At 41.3% G+C, this 23,758-nt stretch overlaps 1 protein-coding gene and 1 pseudogene across 8 annotated transcripts in view; one reads left to right on the top strand and one right to left on the bottom strand.

Annotated features, from left to right (window-relative positions):
* EXOC4 (exocyst complex component 4) overlaps nt 1-23,758 on the top strand; it is a 799,095-nt gene that overhangs the window by 462,273 nt on the left and 313,064 nt on the right. The gene's annotated exons all lie outside the window — the stretch shown is intronic.
* LOC100524776 (small ribosomal subunit protein eS25 pseudogene) lies at nt 14,153-14,551 on the bottom strand (annotated as a pseudogene).

Raw genomic sequence — 23,758 nt, 5'->3', positions numbered from 1 at the left:
TGTATTGATCTCAGAGCTCACATTTTAAATGTCAGTGTGTAAATTATTACGCCACATCCTCGAAGGTTCTCCTCTTAGTACCTTTCCTTGCCAGGTCTTGAGGTTGAGGTTTTGTCCTTACATTTGACAAATGTGAATGTCGTTCTTTAATTCTTATTGTCTCTAAGCTTTACTTTTTATAAGTCCAGGATGACTTCCTTTTCAGCGTCTGCAACCCACTGCATCTCTGTAGCTATCTTGCGGTGATCTATTGAGATTCTTCCCTTTGAATTCCTCAAGATAACTAGGCAAGAGACAGAGACATGTAACCTGTTACTTTGATAAGAGGGGATGGGTATTGTTGCATATTTGCCCTCTGTTCCAAATGTGTCATGGAGCTATAATTTAACATGCAAATTTTTACTCCTTTTTAGTCAGGTCCTAAGAAGGTCATTGCCCAAAAGAATAATTGTTCTCATCTTCACTGAGCAGTTTTTGCTCTCTTTTAAAATGTAGCTTGTGACAGAGGAATATAATATTTAGATAAAGTTGGTAGAGTCAAAAAAGTGCCGAAGTTAACAACTTTCTAAAAGGGCTATTTTGCCAACTCCGTAATTGACATTCTGTCACTGCTCAGACTTTATTTCATTTCTGCTGAACTCAATATATGGATTTTTATACAAACCATTTACCAAGCACTAGACAATAGCGCCTCTGGCAGATCAAATTTGTGCAGGTAGGTTGTTTGTTATCCACAGGAGAGCTTCATTGTATCATGGGGACAGCTTCCGTTAGCAGCCCAGGGTGAGAGTTGGTGACACTTAAAAATTCAAGTTATTGATGGGAACATCCCAAGTACTAGAAAGAATTTAAAATTAAACCTTTTAAGCCTGTGCGGTCATTATCACATTATCTCCCATCTAAGCAGGGAGATGGTAATGGGTCATAAATTGGCTTTCCATTTTATTTAAACAGGACCTGGCAGAATGTAAATGGAATCTTTGAAGTTCACTTATCTCATGATACATTCTTCATTTTTTTTTTTTTTCTATTATAGGTATGAGGCAGAAACATTAGATAATCTCTGATTGTTTCTGTTAGACTCCATTTATTGGGGAAAAAGTTATCTTTGGAATTTTTTTCAGGTTTCTTTTCGTTTCCATGTGCCCTCTGGAAATCCAGTGGTTCCTTGATATTCTAATTTTCCTGTATTGATCTCGTGCAACTTTTGGAAGTTTTAAGGGATTGAACACATTGTGACCATTGTCACTTCATTGTCAGTGTTTCTTGAAGGTTACAGGATTACCTTAGGGTTCATCAACTGCTTTAAAGCCACACCTCACTCAAAATTGTGTTTGGATCTTTGACTTTCTTCACACTTAATATAGAGGTCAGCTGAGACTTTGGTTCAAGTAGTCTCTTTCCTTTTTTTGTAACGCAATTGGTGGCTGACTTCTGATCTTGAGCCCTGTTGGGGACTGGCAAGTTTATCTGTCCTCTCCGTGCACTCCAGTCATCTTCCTGGCTTTTCTCCTGAGAAGTCTGATTAGCGACATTAGAAGATTGTTTACCTCTCTTGGTCCAATGGGATCTTGAGGTCTGTGCTTTTGGGAGGTGAATCCCAAATCCTTGAAACCCCACATCCTCCCCTATTCATCTCATTAATCTAGTGAGACCATCTGAAGAGGATTCTCTTATGTCCCTGCTCTACTCAACTTCAAAAACTTTCTCTTCATCTTCCTCTTCTCTCCCTTTATTCTTTTTTTTTTTTTTTTTTTTCTGGGGAATAAATCTTCTTCTGCCACCTATGTTAAGCTCCCCATTTATGCTTTTAATCTCCTCTCCTAAATATTCTAGAGTCTGGCTTCATGACTCCCCGTCCACCCCAATCCAATCCTATCACTGTTCCCACGTAATATTTATTTTCTCTCTGTCTACTGGCTTCTTTCCCTCCACCTCCATACATACTCATTACCTCCTTATCCTACCTTTTCCCTGTCTTGAGGTCTTTTCAAGACACTGCCGCCTTTTCTACACTAAGTTTATCCAAAGAGTAGACTGTGTTTCTCTTCTCTGCCACCCAACTTTATTCTTTTCTCTTTCTCCCTCTTCTTTCTCTTCCTCTGCCCTCTTTCTCCTTCTCTTCTCTCTTCTTTCTTTTAATATATTCTTGCTTTATCATTTTGTCTACAACAATGGTTTTCAAAAGTGGCTACATTTAAATCACCTGGATGGCTTTTAAAACCTACCAGTGCCTGGCGACCACCCTGATAAATGTTGATTTAATTGGTCAGAGATAATCTTCCCCATTGATAATTTAAAAAAACCTTCCCAGAAGATTGCTGATGTGCCAGGGGTTGAGAGCCATTGGTCCTAATGATCCCTGTAATAGCCCCCTAATTGTTAAATCCTAATAGGTTTTCCCCAGTGTTATTTTCGGCTTGTCTTATTAATTCAAGATAGGTAAAAACCTTCTCCTTAAGCTCATGAATATTCATGGTTGGAACAGTGTACTGTATTTTTGTATTTTTCTCCTGTCTTTGTGACTGGTCATTTTCTCTGTCCTCTTTTGCCTCCTCTTTCTCTTTTTTCCTGAAGTATTGCTTCTGCCCAAAATATGAACCTAGATTGGTCTTCTGGTCTCTATAGTTGCGATCGGAGGTCTTAAATCTTTGCTTTACCATGGTATGTATATAGTATCACTCTGCTGTCTCTTCCAAAAAGAAGAGTCCTCATGATAAACTGACTTTTAGACATCTTTGCCTACATACACCATTGTTACTCATGTCCAAAGAAGGGCTTATTGTCTTGTTGGAACTTTTTGTTTCTTCTTTCTAGTTTCTATTGACATACAAATCACGTTCATCTTCAATTTTATCTTCCTTTTTGCCACTACCAGTTATTATCTAAGTCATATAGGTTCTCTCCTAAGAATTATTCCTTGGTTTGCTATTCTTTCACTATTTCCTCAGTCATTAATCTTTTTCTGGCTACATATGAACAATTACAATAGTCCTTTAGCTGATCTCCCCTGTGTCCTCCCCAGTGCTCTTAGGTTAATTTTCAGGCTCAGCTCCAACCTTTTCAGTATCTTTTAAAATTTTCTATGGATCCTTATTGACTGTAATTGAATATCATTATCAGGAAATTCTAGGCGTTGATGACAGGTCCCTGCCAGCATTTTCAACCCATCTCCATCTATCTTCCACAAGACTCTGTGCTTTAGCTAAACTGGACTGTCTACTGTTCCCCTGCCTCTAAGCTTTTTTCTGACATTGCTTTTCTTGTATAAATGTTCTACCTTAGGAAGCTTTCTAATTTTGTTTCCGAAACCCTTAGGAAGGAGGGCTTTTGCCGTAAAAGTTCTAGGCTGTGTGGATCCTTCTCATGTAACTTGACTTCCAAAGTCAACGTGGCACCAAGTAGCTTAAGGTTTCTAGTTGCTTGGATATCATTTAACAGAGTGCATTTGCATATCTGAAGACGGCTTGTGGCTCATTGGGATGCATGGCACATCCGGGGACTTGGTCTAGCAAATTCTTCTTCACCTCGATCCATACCAGGTAAAGATGAGGTTTTGCTGCTTTCTTTGTTGGAGACCCTTCTCATGTTTTCTGCAAGCTAGCGTCTATCTTCCAGCTCAGACCTTTTGATGAAATAAGCCATTCAGCCTCTGAGTTCAGGGACAAAATAAATATCCGAGAAAGTTGGACCACTACACTTTTAAATTCCTTTAACTTTGCATGCTTTCTGTGCCCCACAATGATTAAACCCAAATTGTCCTCCCGCTGTCTTAAAAGAAATGAGATTTCTCAGCAGTGGCAAACAACAGTGTCAATCTATTCAAGACTGTTAATGACTCATTTATAATGCTGGCAGACACACGGAGGCTGGAAAAATTAAATGTACAGCATCATTACCTTTGTGGTTAGCATTGCTGGAAAACAGTATAATGCTTAGTGCAACATTTTAAAAGACAAGAAGGGTTCTTTTAGCAGAATGAGCTTTATACTTGAAGGTATGGATAATGGAATGACAAACTGATTACTTCGTGCTCTTTGAGCTTCCTGCCATAAGGAGTTTGACAGAGATTAACTAGCAGGCTTTGCATTTCTGCATGAGCTGAGCTGTTCCAGTCATCATGGCTTGTTTTGCATAGATAATCTTGGACGTGCTTTTTGGTATTTTGAGACCATCATTGTCATAGAACATGACTTAAAATCTTTTTTCAAGGAGTAATTATTAGGGATTGCCTTAACAATGAGCTGCTGCTTCTTTTTCTTTCTTTCTTTTTTTTTTTTTTTTTTTGTCTTTTTTGGGCTGAACCTGCAACATATGGAAGTTCCCAGGCTAGGGGTCGATTCAGAGCTATAGCCACAGCCACAGCCACAGCAATGTGGGATCTGAGCTATGTCTGTGACCTATACCACACACAGCTCACAGCAACACTGGATCCTTAACCACTGAGCAAGGCCAGGGATCGAACCCGAATCCTCATGGATACTAGTCGGGCTTGTTACCAGGAAGCCACAAAGGAAATGCCAACAATGAGCTTCTTCGGATGTGACGATAATGTTAATTACGTATCCATGGTTACTGCAGGAAGGAGCTTGGGTGCCCTCTGAACCAACATGCCTTCTCCAAGTTGTGTTCCATTCCATTAGAATCTTCCTCAGTAGCTGAGATGAACCTGCTCTAGACTGGTTTTCCTTTTTATAAAATGAAATTAAATTTTATAAAATAGATGGCTTGTTTTGACAGCTCGTAGCTGGGGAAGGGAGCGAAGCTAACTGGTGCAAATGGAGACTGAAACAAATCCTGCGATCCAAAAGTGCAATCTAAACTCTACAAGGGCTTAAAGCTGCAGACTCTGTGTGGTCGGTCATCCAAGACCTGACACTCCTACCTCTCCTTGGCCTTTTAAGAATACCCACTGGAGTACAGGTAGTACAGGGCTGTGCTTTTTTTGTTTTGTTTTGTTTTCCTAACAGGGCAACAAAAGACATTTTGTGAAAGGATGACATTGAACATTGTGACATCAGCCTACCTGGTCTTTTTCACAGTGAATGTGTATTTTTAATTTATCAAAACTCTTTTGCAGTCTTTATAATTTTGAATCCATATTGCCTCTTTGGATAATAATAAGAAATGCTATACACGTCTACCCATTGTTGATGACACTTTCTTGAATTTATTCTGAAATGACCTTTAAGCTTCAAGATAAACCCCCTTTGTTTTTTCTGTTTGGTTGGTTTTTTGTCTTTTTTTTTTTTTTATGACCACCCTTGCGGCATATGGAGATTCCCAGGCTAGGGGTCTAATCAGAGCTGTAGCCACCGGCCTACACCAGAGCCACAGCAACGCCAGATCTGAGCCACGTCTGCAACCTACACCACCGTTCACGGCAATGCTGGATCCAGGCCAGGGATCGAACCCGCAACCTCATGGTTCCTACTCGGATTCGTTTCCGCTGAGTCACGACGGGACTCAGCGGAAGGCCCCCTTTGCCGTAGAGTTAAGCAGTTCGGTGAATGAGCCTGCATATCAGTTTTATTGATTTCTTTGAGTGAAAAAAATCTGGTTTTGTGTCTGTTTTCAGCCTTCTGTTGTCAGATTAGAGAGCAGTTGACTATTTAAAGCCTGGGGCTTTGTTGAGTATCTGCTGTTTCTAAAGTTCTATGTGCAGGCAGGAGGATGCAAGGAAGTAGGAGAGATGGTATCTGCCATCAAGAGGCTTATACCAGTTGGCACTTAAATACCACAAACCATTGATTCATAAAAACCGTGACTATTTGCATGTTACTTTCAGATGTACCAAAGTGTTCTGGAGAAGTTACGGACTTGGCCTCAAGAAGCTTACATGCTGATCAGAGAGAAGTGGTTGATGGTTTAGTCAGGGAATCCGAGTGTGGCATTAAGAGGCACTGTCTATTGAGTAATTGAATATGATAAGTATTAAAACATTTTTAAATTTCAAAAATTGTAGCATGGCATTTTGGCTGAGAGTGTGAATTCAGAACTTGGCAAAAATACCTTGTCATGCTACTTTCCTATGGGGATTCTAGGAAAGTTCTGGCTCTTATCCTAGCTTCCTGATCAGTACAAGGGGGTAATCAGAGTTTTCCCTATAGAGCAGTTGTTGAGGTGAAAGGTTACACGTGAAACTCATGAAACAGGCTTGTATTTTTAATGAAGTTTTTTGCAGAACTATATATATGAGTGTTAGCTATAATAGTAAAAGTTCTTTAGAAGGTTCCTGTTATTTAACCCCTTTGCACAATAGCTGTTGCTGTTCCCGCCTTCCTCCTTTCTAGAGATCTCTATATTTAACATCTTGTTCATGCTATTTTCATTTTTCTAATTATGTCTTTTGAAAAATCAAAATTTCAGGTTTAGCAACACCAAGGTTTTCTAGAATGATAGGGGCATAAGTTTTGAAAGCAAAATTTAGCAGATAATTGAGGTTTAACTTTGAATGCTGAAACTTGCTTTTGAACCTTTCAGATGGAAATCTCTGTTTACTGTGTAGTAATCTCTCTTGCCCCTTTAGGTCTACACTATCCATTTCTTGATGATTCACACATCTGTCAATTACTGGATTGTAGGAATGTAAGGAAAAAAGCTTACCTTTAGTCATGTCTCTTCAAAACGAAGATCTTTATGGACAGTATGCCATTGAATGGTATTCCGACAAATTAATTATGGCATTAAATTACTGGCGTTCAGTCTGAAAAGCAGAAGGCTGTGTAGGTATGTGTGTATATTATATAAAAACACACATATAATAAAAAAATGTGTTACAGGGACTTGACCTTGTGCAGTTGTGGGCTCTGGTTAAATACTTTCTTTACAGCTCATATATGGTTTGAAGTCTGCAGGGCAGATGGAAGTGGGGAGAGGGACATAAGTAAGGGGTAGTGGGGACAAGTTAGAACTCATGAGAATGGGCTAGCAGTTGTGTCTTCTCACTGTCTCCAACCCTGATGATATGAGTATCCTACAGGATAAGTTGCCCCCTTCATCACTGAGCTTAAGACACAGCTGGCATATGGGTCAAAGTACCTGTAAGAGGATCCCAGGGGATGGTGGAGTGGCTGTGGGCCTAACGGTGCCCCATGCCAAGGGATTGAACCTGCATCAGCATTAGGAGACCAGCCTCTTCAATCTATAAAACAGTAGGTACTGCTTCACTCACCCCCCTGCCATCTCGAGTCTTTGACAGCCCACCTCAACCAGAAACACAGGGAAGGAAATCAGAGCAATGTGGTTTAGCCTGGCCAAATTGGCACATTACGCAACTACCATACGACAAATTAGCCTTCCCGTGTAACATCTTTATCATTTGGAGAAGGTAATATCCTTTAGATCACAGCTTCTTCCAACCTTCTCATTACATCTGTGTGACAAAATTCTAGGCATAGCCAGTATATCTAACTGCATCATTAATGTTTCTGTGGGGATGAGCATCCTACATAATGGCTCATTGTATTTGAGGGTATAGGATTCCAATGTAGTAAAATGAAGAGTAAATAAATGAGAATATTACAGGGGAAATGCCTTTGAAAAGTCTCATCATCAATTTATGAAATCAATTCTATAATAATAGTTCCGATTACAGTGTAATTTGATTCAGTGAATTAACTTTGGCAAGCAGAAAGATCCCATAAGCATATTAATGGGCAGTGAGCCTTGCTCCTCTCAGACAACCTTAGGAAATGAAATTCCACTGAGGGTACAAAGGAGTGTGAACTTGACAGGAGGAATTGATATGCATTAGCTTGTATCCTCTAAGCAACAGGTATGACTCTTGGAAACTCCACGACTCTAGAGGGTTTGCAATTATCCACACATTTTATATATCCAGCCTGTGTGGATATTGGCATGTGCATCAGTAGTAAGCCCTGTCCTCTCAACTCCAGGCTTTTGATCCATTACTACCTGCTGTGATGATGCTTAACATGCTTCATAAACATGGTTGCTTCATCACCAGAACCACACAGCTCAAATCAACAAAGTTCTCTCTCTGGAAACACTCCAGTACTGTTGGGCAGTTTCATGGTTTATTGATTGTCTTTCTTCCGATGGAATCTAGCCCTCTTTTCCATAATGACAGTATAAAACGCTTCAAAAAACGCTCATCTCAGCAAATTGCTTTTCCTCAAGACGAGCATTTGCCCTTTCAATTAACACCAGCCAGAGAGGGTGGTACTTGCTGAGAACAAAAGTCTCCTTTCTCACTTCCCTGGGTACTAACCGTGTACTAATACGGATGACATCGCACATCATCTGCAGAGGTTTTACCTGTATCACTTCACATGGATGCGAATGACGACAGCCCTCTTGGACCACAGGCATAGGGTACCATGGGAACGGTGGTCCTCTTAGCTGAAGAAGCAGATGTTAACATCTTCATGTTAGAACTGAGGAAAAAGTAAGACGTTGAGAGTAGGAGATAAACAGCCTGCTGCACCTCTGCATTGCCTTTACCGGCCCCCCCTCACCCCAGTTCCTCCTGGCTGTCCCATGCTGATTCTTGATCTCTTGCAAGACCTTGTGCTCAGCGAAGAGTCTTTTTTCTTGCCCCTCAGGGTACGTCATGACTTCTCTAGGCCAGTCATGCTAATGCTATTTCTTTCACTAAGATGATCTGGGCCGTCGGTAAATAATACAGTTCCGTTCAGCAAATCTGAGAGAAGGTCTCCAGAGGCTTCTGGGGGAAAGGTTTTCTGTGGTGAAAAGACAACAGAAAGAAAGAGGCCCATTTGTTTCTGTCACAATGTCCACCGTACATGTGTTACCTCAAACCATGACAGCCATCTTGCCATCAGAAGGGGACAAGCCTCTGATCCTAAAGGAGAAAAATGGAAAGACCCTGAGTTCTTCATGATGTTGTTCAAGACGCTGAATTAACTCATTCTGAGATTGCCCTGCCTTTGGGATTCTTGTCCTGAATGCAGTCATTATTTTGATTATTTAGTCAAGTTGTGAACCTGATGGTATGGCAGTCAGGGAACATTCCACGTTCCTCCTAGGTTCCTTCACGACTGCATTTCCTTATTTCCCTGCAGCAGAATTTAGGGGATGAATTAGGTTCTTCTTATCAGGTGCATTCGTGTGGCCTTTGGAGGGGGGAACTGAGGGGAAGGCTATTTTGGGTGGCTTGGCTTCTTTCTGGGAGCAAAAATGGACATGTGTTTTTTCCACAATGTTAAAAGTCACTCACTCATTTCAAAACTGTCTAGAAGAGATAACCTTAACCTTGGCAGCCTCCTAATTCCTCACTATCCTAATAGTGACAGGTGTGGTCCTTCTTCTGGTGGGTCAGTTCTTTAGTGTTAATTTTGAGTACTTTCTGGAAATGCAGCCTCCACCCCACTCCATCCACCCTTCCTCTGATACCATAAGGACCAAATTTCTTACATGGAGTCCATTTCTGCTTTAAAAAATAAACTGGAGTGTGTTTTGTTTCTTCCTGTGAAACCCCAACTGTTTGTACTCTTAGTCAGTTTTCTATGACTTGGGGCTGAACGAATACTGGCTGAAACAGTCACGTACGTAGTAAATAGAGGCTCTAGGACGGCAGTCCAAGTCATGTGATGACAAATCCATAGTTCTTTCCATTATACCATGACTAGGATGCCGATACCAGCTAAGACATTGAACTCAATTTCTGGAAGATGACTCTGCTTTTTCCCTTCCTTTTGGCTGCCTTTTCCTTTGTCTCCTTACAATTGCCTCCCAGCAGCGTCTTTATCTCCCTTCCCACCCTGATCTTTCTAAATCCAGATTTTCTCTTATCAATATCAGTTTGTTGCTCCCCACTGGAGGCCTGAGAGACCTGAGGATGCTGGGACCTCTCTTTCCACACTGTCCTCCCGATGGTCAATTCAAATATGTTTACAGATTTGCTTTAAATACAACGTTTTTGAAAGTGAAGCTTCCCCCTTTTTTTCTCCTCCTTTTTATCTTGTTCCTAAGGTAACTATTGTTTCTGGCACACTGTATGGTAATTCTCTCCACGAGATGATGACTTTGATAGAAAGACGAGGTCATACCAACATTTCATTGTCTAGAACATAGTAGGCCTTCAGAAAATATTTCCTGAGCTGCTGCAACGTTGTCTCGGTGTTCTAACCCAGCTCCATGCAGATCACAGTATTACTCTTTGGAATTCTTTAATTAAAAATCTGAAGAGGGAGTTCCCATCATGGCTCAGCAAGTTAAGAACCTGGCTAGTATCCACGAGGATGTGGGTTCCATCCCTGGCCTTGCCCAGTGGGTTAAAGGATCTGGCATTGCCATAAGCTGTGGTGTAGGTCACAGACATGGCACAGATCTGGTGTTGCTGTGCCTGTGGCTGGCAGCTACAGCTCTAATTTGATCCCTAGCCTAGGAACTTCCATATGTAGTGGCCCTTAAAAGGAAAAATTCTGAAGCTATTTTTTGAATCTTAAATATTATATAAGGTATTTGAACCTATCATTAATGCATGTTTAAAACCTCTATTAGAGGTGAATATCTGTGCTAGTCTCTGATGGGATGTACTGCTGTTGTGCAGATTGTAGTGTGACTTTCTCCGTACCTTCCAATAATTACTTGCCATTTGTTGATCTGGATTGATGATGTATTTATGCCTGTGACTTTCTGGTGACAACGATGCTCTCAGGGGCTGATGAAGTTATTTTAATAGAAATCCATTTGCCCTTTCACTTACTGTCCCCCAAGTCTGTGAACTTGTTACTTTAGATTTGATGGACGTTTGTTGTTATTATAGTATGCTTTATAGGGACTAAACTATTTCTGCTACTTCTGTTCCTCCTTCTGCTGTTCATTGCACCATTTCAGCTGAAAACCAGTCCTTAACTCTCTTCCTTAGTCTAATGATTCTTTCATTTATTTTTTTTCCCCCTTTTGATCCATTGGCTTCCTTTTCCTATTACTTCTCCCCTGCTTCTTGGATTTTGCACCATTCTCTTGGTTTTTATGGCTGTTCCCAGTCTTGTCCTTTTTTTTTTTTTTTGGCTTTTTGCCATTTCTAAGGCTGCTCCCAAGGCATATGGAGGTTCCCAGGCTAGGGGTTGAATCAGAGCTGTAGCTACCGGCCTACACCAGAGCCACAGCGACTTGGGATCCAAGCTGTGTCTGCAACTACACCACAGCTCATGGCAATGCCGGATCCTAACCCACTGAGCAAGGGCAGGGATCGAACCTGCAACCTCATGGTTCCTAGTCGGATTCGTTAACTGCTGAGCCACGATGGGAACTCCTCCAGTCTTTTCTTTAAGAATACTTCTTTCCTTCTGGATTGTGTGGTAGAATTTGTGAGCAGGATATATTTTTCTGAGAACTCCCCCTTTGAGATATCTCTGATTAATTTTAGCCTTGCTAACTGCTCCTGCTTTTTTATCTTCTGTTAGAGTTGCTTTAAAGAGTGAAATGAAGCAGAATGCAGCATGACACCCTAGTTTGCCAGGGTTTTCTTGGCCCCTAAGAAAACTGATTGCCACACAACGTTCCTAAATTGTGTTTGCATATAATGAGGTAATGCCTTGCTAGCAATTTAAGACTCTCAACCTCTAGCACATTATTAATGTTCTAGAAAACTTAGCTATGTAAGACATGGAAAAGTTGAAAGTGCTTTAGAAAAAATTATTTTTAAAATGAGTTTCATATTCTACAGCAAGAAAACGTCACATTTCTCCCTGACAAAGGAATCAGGAATGGCTAAAAGCATTTATCAATGATACATTAATATTCAGGGCAGCTCACCCAGTAGTGCTTAGGCATTTTCAAGTTGGAACTTTAAATACAGCAGCATTTAAAGCCAACACATGCAGCTCCAAGGGACATCACCTTCATTCTTGGGTTGCTCGTCCCCCTGGGGTTATTGACCCAGGAGGTCTAGTAGATCATGTGCTGAAAAGAAGGGAAATGTATTTTTAAAAATTTTTTTATTATGATTGATTTACAGTGCTCTGTCACTTCCTGCTGTATAGCAAAGTGACCCCTTCATACATATATATACATTCGTTTTCTCTCATTATCCTCCATCATGTTCCATCACAAGTGATTAGATATATAGTTTGCTGTGTTAGTAGATGACACATATTCTTTTGACATCAGAAGAACAAAGGAAAAGGGGTTGTTTTTCTTTTTCCCAGCTGCCCCCTAGTGGCCAAGGCACAACAGACAGCAAAGGCACTGAACAAAGATCCTGGCTATGCAGGTGCTGCTGGTGATTCTTAAGAGGGTCTTAAACCAAAGTCGCTGCTCTTAGTGTGTGCTTCTGTGGAAGAAGAGCAGAATATTGGGTCTCCTAATTACATTTTCTTTCCCAGCAGCATCAGTTCTTATCATAGTAGCACCAGCCTCTACCAGCTCAGTCAATACTTGTATATTAACAAGAAACAATCGATAGAAAAATTAAAAAGGAAAGTCAAGGTAATTAGGCTAAAGCTGCTGCTTATGAGTTTTCAATAATTGCTTTCGCTTCCTCTTGTTTTCCCATCTCCAGAAAAATAGGGCCTGATTGAAGGACTGGGTCGTGTTTGACTGAGGACGTGTCAAAATTACACAAAGCCAGGCAGGAAATAAAATTAAGCTATCTTTGTTTTAGAGCAGTCAAGGGGGCTTTGCATGATGGCATGGGAAGAATAGGCGTTGATTTAAATGTACCCATTAGCAGCTGTGCCATTGCCGGTACCTGTTTCATGTCATCGGTTTCTGCGCTACTGGCAGAAGCCCAGTCACAGGCACTGTGACATGTTATGTATCAAAGCACCGGTGGAGGATAGTGGATGAATTTCTCCCAGAAACAAGATGTTTCGGAAAATTAGATGCCATCCTTTGCAAAGCCATGAAACAACTCAAACCCCTATGACTGCCATACTTTGGCCACCACCCCTTGTGTTTTTTTATCCGCAGGATCACTGTCCATTTACAGGGCCTTAGTGAACCATGTATCCACGTTAGGTCAATGAGCCTAATCTTTGGTTTTGAGCTACTTTGACATTTTTGTGTCCCAATGCTTATTCTAAATAAATCAGGGTCTCCCTGTTTCTAACTGCTGCATATGAGGTTGGTATGTCTGCCTCTTAGCAGATGAAAGAAAACAGGAATCCCTAGTTGGGGAAAGATAAATCCTAAGGAGAAAAGATGGGTTAGTAAGAGAGATATTTCATGTTTTATGCCCATTTACAGTCGTCATTTGTGCTATTTCTGTCAGCTCAAGGCACTTTATAAACTTTACAACCAAATTATGTACCAACATCACTTCATTCACTCCCGATATGTAGCTGTTAAACATCTGCCAGGTACGTACTGCCTAGAGACAAAAAAAAAAAAAAAAAAAGTTGATGAGAATTAGATCTGGTTAAATACACAGAGAAAATTTAGATAAGGGAGAAGATAATAGGAAGATGTTTATTGAGCACCTGCTATGTACAAAGCATTATAGAAGATTCCCTTGATACAGGAAATAAAATTTCTGCACACTGACCCCACCCCACAACCTGCCACCTAATTTCTAAATCAGAAGTGAGTGATGGAGCCAAGATTGGAATCCAGCACAGTCCAATTTCAAAGCCTAAGTTTTTGGGGGTTTTGTTTTGTTTTGTTTTTTGCTTTTAGGGCCACACCTGCGGCATATGGAAGTTCCCAGGCTAGGAGTGGAATCTGAGCTACAGCTGCTGGCCTACACCACAGCCACAGCAACCCGCCAGATCTGAGACACGCCTGCGGCCTATACCACAGGTCATGGCAATGCAAGATCCTCAACCCACTGAGTGAGGCCAGGGATCAAACCCGCATCCTCATGGATCCTAGTCAGGTTCATTAACCACTGAGCCATGAAGGGAACTCCTCAAAGCCTAAGTTCTTAACTCTTTTATTACATTATGATATTTACTTGAAGCTTTAAAAAGACTCTCTAGGGAAAGATGAAATGTGTGAAGTATGATCTTTACTCAGTATTGGCAACTCTAATTAATGATAGTGATGCTAGGGCATGGGGATGGGAGAGTACGGAATAAAACGTACATACCCAGAAGCTTCGAAAAGTAAGATAGGAGCCACAGGTAGAGCTCGAGCTTTGGTGAGAATTATTGTTCATAATTCTTTTTTTTATTTAATAAAGTTTTATTTTTCAAAGTGTACAGTATATGGTGGGACCTGTTCATGCATCTTCTCTAGCAGCCGGGGCATCTCCACCCTTGGTGTTTCGGGTGTAAATTACTCGAGCTCTGTGCTTTGAAACCAGTTTAATAAGTCCTTAGCTCAGGAGCTCCTGAAGGGCTGCCCTGACCAGAGAACCACAAATCCTCAGTTTCTCAGAGACGACAGCAGGGGTTATGAGCTTATAGTTGGAAACCTCTTTACAGAGCTTGTCATATGTCACTTTGTCAAACAAGACTAGGCTATTGACCTTGTCCCGAACTTTGCCTTTGGACCACTTCTTCTTTTCCGCCTTGTCCCCAGGTTTGTTCACTGGGTCTTTGTCTTTCTTGGTCAACTTTCTGGCATCTTTCTTCTTGTTATTGTCCTTGGGTGGCATAGCGAAGCCGGGAGAGCAGCTGGTAGAGTAGCCGCCTCGCTAAGATGTTGGACAGAAATGAAGTGTTCATAATTCTCAACATCACACGTGGTCTTATATTATTCCACCACTGTTGGGCTTGCTTGCATATGTGAATCTCTGTTGTAGAATTTCCAGCAAATAAAACCAGTCCTGATTGGTGATTTGGGTCTCACTTTTTTTTTTTGGTCTTTTTACCATTTCTTGGGCCACTCCTGGGGCATATGGGAGGTTCCCAGGCTAGGGGTCCAGTCGGAGCTGTAGCTTCCAGCCTATGTCAGATCCACAGCAACACGGGATCCGAGCCGCGTCTGCGACCTACACCACAGCTCATGGCAACGCCAGATCCTTAACCCACTGAGCAAGGCCAGGGATTGAACCCGCAACCTCATGGTTCCTAGTCGGATTTGTTAACCACTGCGCCACGATGGGAACTCCCCTGGGTCTCACTTTTATAAGGGTGTGTCAAAGCCCTCAGAAGTTTCTGTGCACTCTTTAGATTGTCGGAGGCCGAGAAAGTACAAACGCAGCTAAGCCAGAACACATGTGATATCTGAATCTTTGCTGTTTATTGCCCACAATTCCAAATGTTGGGAAGGTTCTGGCCGATGCTTTCATCGTGAAAATGGTACATCATAAGCATTTGCTCCTTTGCTTTACAAAAAGGTTGTTCTAAGTACACAGCCATTTATGAATTAAATATGTTTAGAAATTTGCCGTGGGGTATTTTTTTTAAATTTTATCCAAGTATAGTTGATTTACAGTGCTGTATTAATTTCTTCTATATAGCAAGGTGATTCAGTTATACATATACATATTCTTTTCCATTATGATTTATCACAGAATATTGAATATAGTCCCCTGTGCTATGCAATAGGACCTTGTTTATCTGTCCGATGTATAATAGTTTGCGTCTATTAATCCCGACCTCCCAATCCTTTTCTCCCCCCCCCCACCCCGCCCCTGGCAACCATAAGTCTCTTCTCTAGATCTGTGAGTCTGCTAAGGGATAATTTTTGAATGTTCATTTTCTTCCTCCCTCCTGACCCATTTTATTTAGACATCCCAAGGAAAATTTCTCTCTCTTTCTTTCTCTGCTCACCCCCCCATACCTGTTGGTTCTATTATGGCTCTGTATTTTTTTACCTTTGTCATTTTAATTTTTACCATATAAAAAGTGTGTATCAAATAAGAGTGATGGAATATTACGTAGTTATTGAGACAGTATAGTTTAATTATGGGATAAGAGAGTACACATGAGTCCAGTGGCCTGGCTTGAATCTTAGATATGCTTTAAATTATGCAGTCTTTAAAAAGTTAGTTAAATTTATTGTCGAATTTTTTATCTACAAAATGAGGCTAATAGAAGTACCTATCTAACAGGCTTGTTTGGAAGATTCAGTGAGCTAGCATATAGAATGTGCCTTGTACACGGTGCCCTATAAATGTTAGCATATTTAATAATAAAACTATTAATACAGTTATGTTCATGTGGCATGTTTAATGACATCGAAAATGTTCATGAGAGATCTTTTAAATGAACGAAATAGGATAGAAAGGGATGTCTGATTACAGCTATAAAGAATAAACACCGAAACATTTTTAAAGAGACTGAGGGTTTGCTTTAGAACCATTGCCTCCCGTTAATCTTGATCTGTTTATTTTTGTAAATTTGGGATACTTATCACAGTACACAGTTATTTTATTGATCTGTTTCCCTGGTTTTCGATTATCTCCCTCTTGAATGGAAGTTGCCAGGGAAGGGACTCAGGCTGGCCTTTTCCGCCATTGCACATCCCATGTCCAAGTGTCTGGCAGGGGGTAGCCCTTCAGTAAATATCTGTGGAATAAATGTGTTTACTTCTTTTCTGTTTTTCAAGTATGCTAATAGAAAATTTCTATCTGAACAAACTAACAAGCAAACTAGTGGCTATAACAAAAAAAGAAGCAGACCCACAGATACAGAGAACAAACTAGTGGTTACCAGTGGGAGGAGGGAGAGGGGTAGGAGAAGCGGTATAGAGTAAGAGGAGCAAATGGTTATTATGGGATTGTATGAAATTGTGTGTGTGTGAAACTTTTGAACACTGTAAAGCGCTGTAGAATTTAAAGACTCTTTCCTTCAATTAAAAAAAGAAAATTTTTAACTTCTATAATAGTTAAAAAAAAAAATCTGTTTTAAACACTTCTCTCAGCCCTGCTAAAGGCATATTATTATGCTATGCTATAGTTCATGGTAAGGTAGCAAATAGTAGGAAAATGTTTCTCACATTACATGTTTATTTGTTTTGTTATTGGTAGTGGTGGTTTTTGATGGGATCATACCAACTGACAGCCTTCATCTATTTTAGTTTTTTACATTTAGCTTTAGCTTTTTTTATCAATCTAGAAAAATTCGGAGTTCCCATTGTGGCGCAGAGGAAGAGAATCTGACTAGTATCCGTGAGGACGCAGGTTCGATCCCTGGGCTCCCTGAGTGGGTTAAGGATCCAGCATTGCTGTGAGCTGCAGTGTAGCTCGCAGACTTGTCTCGGATCTGGCATTGCTGTGGCTGTGGCGTAGGCCAGCAGTTGCAGCTCCGATTCAACCCCTAGCCTGGGAACCTCCGTATGCCCTGGGTGTGGCCCTAAAAAGTCAAAACAAACAAACAAACAAACAAAAAAAAAAAAAAAAACCAACTAGAAAAATCCTAAGAAGATTAATTTTTTGCTATTTTTTTAAACATACTAAAACTCTTTTTTGGTTAGGATAATTACCAGCTCCCAGTTATATAGAGAGCTTCAGTTATTTTGCTAGTTAAGCATTACCCTAAAACTTTAGTGTAGATGAATACTCCAGTTTTTAACTCAAAAAATAAGTCACAGATCCCTTCTGCCAGTTACTCATCATTAATTTCTCAAGCGCTAGAGTTGCTAGCTAGTATTTCTTTTGACCCCCTAAGCCACGCTGCATCTCTGCCAGAGGCTGAGTTACGTGCAGATGAGCGAGTGAGGGCAAATGCTTTTTTCTGTGCTTTCCAGTGAATTTTTGGGCCCTCGCATCCAGTGCTGAGGTCCATAAAGTTCTCTGGTAGCTCTTTAACTCAGTGCTCAAGTTTGAAGGGGAAACTGAGGGAAGTCAGATTGTAACAATGCACACAGGTGCACACAGAGAGAATTCAAACAGAATGCCAAAAGCTTGTTGCTGAAACATTTCAGAGTCGCAGAGACGCATCCCATCTTGCCCAGAATTCCTCAGTCCACTGCCAGATGGACAGCACTGAATTCTGCCTTGGTTCTCATAAGTCAGGACAGAAATGTCTCTTTTCTAAAGAAGATCTCACTGAAGCACTTTGGAGAAAAACCAAACAAAGGCGACCAGGAGAAAGAGAGAAGAAACTATGTTGAGGAGGAGAATCAGAGGTTCCCAAGGATGTTAGCCCAGTAGAGCCCCACCTGGGCAGGGTTAGAACTCGGGTGTATCAAGACAGAAGAGACGCTGTTTCAAGAAGCACTTAGAAAAGCACCTCTGTCTCCAAGCCTGTGATAAAAGTGACATAAATTGGATGTAGCGAATCTTCCAATAGCACTTTGTTGCTTTGAGGGTCTCAGACTTCTCTTCTCTGAGCCTCTAAGTCAGATTAGCCCCAAATTGCTACTGATTCAGTTTTCTGAAATATCATTATTGCTGTATATTAAGACCTGTTATTTAGGAGTTCCCGTCATGGCTCAGGGGAAATGAATCTGACTAGCATCCATGAGACTGCAGGTTTGATCCCTGGCCTTGCTCAGTGGGTGAAGGATCCGATGTTGCCCTGAGCTGTGGTGTAGTTTGCAGATGCAGCTCAGATACTGTGTTCCTGTGGCTCCAATTCAACCCCTAGCCTGAGAACCTCTATAAGCCATAGGTGCAGCCCTTAAAAAACAAGCCAAAAAAAGACCTATTATTTAAAAATTCTATATAATATTGCGATGTATTGCAGTGAACACACCTAAAAGCAATTACTGTCGAAAGTAACATAGTCCCGAATATTAAGACAGCTAAATATTTAGCAGAAAGAATAAAGGGCAAGTGCCTTGTTGCTCTTATGGCAGCAGTTGTGGTGATTTATATTGCTGTTACTATTTTTTTGTATACAAAATAAATTTGGTGTGTTTAACTTGTAATAAAAATCTCTAAGAGGATTAGTAGTAACATGATTGATTTAAAATCCCACCAGAGGGAGTTCTGGTGTAACAAACCCAACCAGTATCCATGAGGATGGGGTTTGATCCCTGACCTCCCCCAGTGGGTTGGGGATCCAGTGTTACCATGAGCTGCAGTGTAGGTCACAGATGTGGCTTGGATCTGGCATTGCTGTGGCTGTGGTGTAGGCCAGTGGCTACAGCTCTGATTTGACCCCTAGCCTATATGGGAACTTCTGTATACCACAGGTGTGGCCCTAAAAAGATGAAGGAAAAAAAAGAAAAATCCTATCAGAAATTGGTATGCTCTGAGGGTCAAATGAAATAATTTGTGAGTTGATTTCAAAATCCACATACATTAAAATGTATGTTGGCAAAATCATGATGATATATCTTTCCAGACCCTTTATGTATTGCATTATTCTGCTCAAAAATAAAGGTGATTTGAGCTGCCTTGCTCTTCACAAGGTCAGCCTGAGCATGCAACCCAACTTAGCCTCTTCATTGCTCCCCTTCGCCCTAACTCAGCATAACTGTTCCTATTCTGAGGCAGTGTCTAAAATCTGTATGATTCAGCAAGAAAAACCAGCAACGAGGGAGAATATTAATTATTTTCTTGCCTATCAGCCATCACCATAATTGCAACATCTACATCCTGATTGAAAATTTAGTCTTTCAGACTTAGAATGGCTCATTAACTTTTTGCTCCCTGTTCTCACAGTGAGAAAGAAGAATCTAAACAGTCAAACAGGCTAGAAGACCAGTAGATTTTCTCTTCCTGTGGGTATGTCCTTTAAAACCTTCCTTTGTGCAAGCCCAGCCCTATCTGCAGATCGAAAAACTGCTGGTGCAGTACGAGCTGAAGTGCTGCAGAGCCTGGATTATCCTCCAGTACTTCTTATAGTGATGAGTTCTTGCACTGACATCTTCCTATCCCAGAATTAATACTTTGGGTTACATGATGAACCTGAGAATATTTTCTTCAGAAGGAGGTACTTATTAAAAATGATTCACTTTTGAAGGAAGGCCCAGATCTTAGAAAGCTACAGTGATTCTTTTCATGAATAGACGTTACGAATAATCTGGGACAAGTTTCAGGAGAGGGAATGTGAAACCCACCAATGAATGAATCCCTCTTGAGCAAGGAAACCCGTGAGACCAAGATTGGAAAGTCATTTCATAGTTCCCTTGGGAGTCCCCAAGGTCATTCCTATGTTGGGAGATTCCTATGACTCATGGAACCTGGCATAGAGTTGTAGTCATGACTTACATTTATGACAGTGATGAAGTCGGGATACATAACTGGCCAATAAGTGTAAAATATATATACAGGTCTGGTGGAATTCATGTACTAACTTCCTTATGCTCCCTCTCCCATGAAAGGGTCAGAGCACCTTCTCCCAGCAACAGAAATGCAACAACGTATGTGAGAGATACGATGGCCCAAGTCAGCGACTGGTCCCCGGGTTTTGTAGGCCCCCTCTGCCTTGCACCCCAAACCCAGACACTAAGAATGAAAGCACGTGTTTGGCATGAAGCACACTGTTTGCACAAACATTCTAGGCGTGGTAAACCATCTTTCTCAGTCAGGGAAAGGCAAGAACACGTCCACAATTTAAAATCCCACATGCTAGCCCAGGGCCAACTTTGCAGGCAGGTCCTTCTCAAGGTAGCAAGCCTCAGGCTTGCAGTGTCAGTCCCTTTCCACACACGGGTATTGACCTTAAGTGATTTTGCTGGATGGCTAAAGGGCACCCTGGCAGGAGCCAGGACTGTTGGCTTTAGGTCAGATTCTTCTTTTTGTAGATAATAGCAAAGCACTCCCACCCTCACCTCAACAAAGATGACTCACTGTGGTAGTAACTTGGGGGAACTCGGTTCCTTGGAAATTAAAATCAGATTCTAGCATCAAGCTTTTTTCTTTCTTCGTGTGCTTGTTCTTCTCCTCCTCCTCCTTTTCCTTCTTTTTAAAGAGCTCTCTCCCCTAGCCGATGCACTTTGGAATCCAAAGGAGTGATGGAAAGGAGAGAGATGCCCACAGGTGGCCTGCTTTTCCCCTTTACGCATGTCTCTGGGTCCTGATGGATAATTGCCTGTATTAAAAAGCTTTATGTCTAATCAGACTGAAGAACTCTAAAAATGTGACTGGTTGTGTCATTCAGTAATAAGTGACTCTAAGCAGGTCGCAATTCACAGGGATAGGATCACATCTAAAATTCTCTAGTTCAAGCACTGAGCAGGATCCAGTGTGAACTAATATTTTAACGTCAAGTTGGTACTCAATTCTTTTTGCACACTAAATTGCTTCTCCTTGTTCCCTTCGTGGCTCAGTGGAAACCCGACTAGTATCCGTGAAGACACAGGTTCGATCCCTGGCCTTGCTCAGGGGGTTAAGGATCTCGCATTGATGTGAGCTGTGGTGTAGGTCGCAGACATGGATTCTGCATTGCTGTGGCTGTGGCTGTGGCCAGTGGCTACAGCTCTGATTCGACTCCTAGCCTGGGAACTCCATATGCTGAGGGTATGTCCCTAAAAAAAAAAAAAAAAAAAAAAAAGACAAAAAAAAATTGTTTATCCTTTTGCAGTACCTTGAGGATCAGTAAAAGATGAATTCTAGCCACTTGTTTAACACACCCTGCTTCTTCTCCCCACTGGCCTTCATAAAGGTTGGTTGGCTTTTTCTTTGCCCGTGGATTTTAGTGCCTTGAATACTAAACAGGCAAGCGTCTGAGACTAAAAATGAGATTGCTTCAAATTTATCTGAAGTGAAGGAAAGCTACAAGGCCTAATGTTGCAATTTGCTAGCCATCAGCAGAGAAGGTATGTTGTATAGTAGAATTATTTAGGGATTCAGATTACCTGAGCTTCTGCTTCTCAAACGCATTTGCCTCCCATTGTCTCTTTTCTCCCAAGACCGGATTCTGCATGCCCTTAACATTGAGCCATTGTTACTAATGGTTAATGGAAATGTATGGTACAGTTCAAGCATATTTAGACCCCAATGCATTTAGGAATCATTGGTCTAAAATGCTTTTTCCAGGGTGTCTTCCAATTGCTCAGGAAATCTTTGATGATTTTGATTTTTGTATGCACGTCCCAGGATGGAGACCCAGAAAACCATTGGTAGGTCACTGGATTCTTCTGGAATGAATATATTTGTGAAGCAGAAATGCCTGTGGTGCTTCATTTTGTGGGGAGTCCACTTCTAACATAAGACAGTGTGGGATATGAGAGGCGGGTAGTGGACGTGCAAGGGGCTTATAAACTTGTGTTGAACTTGGCCAGTGGGAAGCCTTGAGAAAATCAATTATTGGAGAATGTACAGCTTCCTAAGATGCATGAGGCAGAGCACTTGGAGAGGAGTCATCTGTATCTCATACCCACACCAGGGTGTTACTGTGGAGAAGGAGCCTCACTCGGAAAGTAAGAGGTTTACTGAATCCTTTGACTCTCTTGTTTCATCGAAGGCTATAAAAATGTTTGGAAGACTAGTGCATTTCACGGTCACAAAGGCACTTTTAATTGCTTGTGTGAAGTTGGGTCCTGTCTTTCTTCTTTTCCAACAAAGTGACATTTATTAGCATTTCTCTCGTCGTCATTTGTAATTGCACGGGTGTTCACCATCCCCAACTGTTACAATCGAGTCGTTTGAGATTCTAGTCACATTTCTAAGCAGATGTGCCAAATTACAGCTCAAGACTTCTGCTTGACATCTAGAGTTCCAATTAGTCAAATATCCAGGGCGAGGGTTAGCCAGGAAAGACCGGAGAAAACACTTCACCCAAAATAGTTTGAAATTTCCTTGCTGCTTTGCCTCTATCCGAATTTGGTTTGTCAGCGTGTGAACCAGCATCCGATCTTCTAAGAAACTGCTTGGTTTCCACTCTATTCAAGTATAATTGGTTTTCAGAGACTGAATTAAAGCAGGAAAGCAAAAGGTAGGCGGAGGATGTACGTGAGCAAATAACTCCACATATAACAGCATCTTGGTCTTTGCTGTTCTTCATCTTCATCAAAACCACACTTTCACATAGAGCTCTTTTTGTCGCGCTGGTTTTTTGATGTGTTGTCCTAAGACACAACTGCAAAACACTTAACATCTACTTTTCCATTTTAACTTGTTTCAAGAGCCCTTGACACTGCCCTCTTACCTACTCTTCTTCTCACTTGGAATTGGCTACTCCATTATAGCTCCTGGACTTTCTAATTTATTTTCTTTAAGACCAGTATTTAAAAGCTTTTCTTCTGGTTAGTCTTCCTTTCCCATGAGACTCCTTTATGTCTCTATAGCACTTAAGAATTTAGTTTTTCCTCAATGGCTCACTCTTCTTGCATCGCTGCCCAAGGGAAGGTGTGTGACCAGATAAGAAGAAGGTTGCATGGGAGAGTCTGAATCATTCTGGGTTTACAGCTGGCTTTGCTGCTCACTGTCTCTGTGAGCTTGGTCAGATTAGCTAACAGTTCAGAATGATGCTCTTCTCATCATAGAATGAGACCAAAGGCACTCATCTTTCTGGGGTGTTGTTTGTTTTTACATTTGTTCATTTTTTGGGTTGTGGATTCTTTCATTCATTTGTTCAGAATATGTATTGAGCCCTTGCTCTTTGGCAAGCACTGTGCCAGTGCCGAGGATGGCAAGATAGACATGGTCTCTGTTCTTAGGATGCCTATAATCTCTTGGGAAAAGTGGGCACTAAATAAGTAGTAGCATGAACACTGTTTAAAAGCAAAAAAAAAAAAGAGTGAGTACAGAATGCCAGAGGAGCATTACAGGGTAGAAACAGAGAGAAGCTATCTTAGTTTATTTGGGCTGCTACAACAAAATACCATAGACTGAGTGACTTCAACAGCAGAAATGAATTTCTCACAGTTCTGGAGGCTAAGAAGTTGAAGATCAAGGCACTGGCGGATTCACTGTTGGGCGAGAGCCTTCTTTCTGGTCCATAGGTGGCCATCCTCATTGTATCCTCGCATGGCAGAAGGAGAAGGGGAGCTCTCTGGGGTCTCTTTTACGAGGGCACTCATCTCATTCAGGAGGGCCTCACCC

This window comes from Sus scrofa, chromosome 18 (assembly GCF_054392235.1).
Source record: "Sus scrofa isolate SSC_HxYL_T2T_F1_AM1 chromosome 18, Sscrofa_HxYL_maternal_Yorkshire_Landrace_v2.0, whole genome shotgun sequence".
NCBI classification, from domain to species: domain Eukaryota; kingdom Metazoa; phylum Chordata; class Mammalia; order Artiodactyla; family Suidae; genus Sus; species Sus scrofa.
The sequence above is the reverse complement of the archived record's forward strand: the minus strand, read 5'-3'. Positions and strand labels throughout refer to the sequence as shown.